The sequence below is a fragment of the Oncorhynchus kisutch genome, unplaced genomic scaffold, assembly GCF_002021735.2.
Source record: "Oncorhynchus kisutch isolate 150728-3 unplaced genomic scaffold, Okis_V2 scaffold4087, whole genome shotgun sequence".
Classification (NCBI taxonomy): Eukaryota; Metazoa; Chordata; class Actinopteri; order Salmoniformes; family Salmonidae; genus Oncorhynchus; species Oncorhynchus kisutch.
The window spans coordinates 59,223-60,296 of NW_022266032.1; positions in this window are offsets into that span (position 1 = coordinate 59,223).

Here is a 1,074-nt window from a genome sequence, read left to right on the forward strand (position 1 = left end):
CCTTTTTGAGGTCATTTAATTCATCTATTTGTGATTCAAAAAGGGTTAAAGAGGTGAACTTCTAATGTAAATGGATATATGGACATTTTGTTAGACAATTGTGTTTTTAGTCATCTATGATTTTTTAATATTATTTATTTGACCTTTATTTAACTAGGCAAGTCAGTTAAGAACAAATTCTTATATTCAATGACGGCCTAGGAACAGTGGGTTAACTGCCTTGTTCAGGTGCAGAAGGACAGATTTCTACAATATACATGTATTCTACTCGGCAACAAAGGAAACATTACATGTATTTTACATTTGTCAAATAAAATCTATTAATTAATTCAATCTTTGTCACGACTTCCACCGAAGTTGGCTCTCCTGCCTGTTCGGGCGGTGCTCGGCGGTCGTCGTCACCGTCCTACTAGCCACTACCGATCCCTTTTTTGTTTGTCTGTTGGTTTTGTCTTATTAGTTTCACCTGTGTGTATTTTAGTTGAATTAACGTCCTTATATGCAGTAGGTTGTCCCGCCCTTGTTTTGTGCGGGATTGTTTTTGTATTCATGTCATTTGGTGTAGTACTTGTGTTTTATTCTCCGGTCTATTTTTGATCCTGGTTTGGATTATTCACCCTGTGTGTTGGGTTGACCGTGTTTTTTGTGCGCCGGAGAATAAACTGTCGAATCACTGAAACCTGCTCTCTGCACCTGATTCCACCCACCTTGATAAAACGTGACAATCTTCATGACTTGAAACTATAACTATGTAGTAATACCAATATAGCCCCCTTTGAGAAGTGCAACTTGGGAAAAAAGAAAACTACTTAATATTTCACCTAATTTTAACATTCAAAGGGCCTATTAAGTGCCAAATAAAGTAACAGGGTTGACTGAAACAGGGTTGACTGAAACAGGGTTGACTGACACAGGGTTGACTGACACAGGGTTGACTGAAACAGGGTTGACTGAAACAGGGTTGACTGAAACAGGGTTGACTGAAACAGGGTTGACTGAAACAGGGTTGACTGAAACAGGCTTGACTGAAACAGGGTTGACTAAAACAGGGTTGACTGAAACAATGTTGACTGA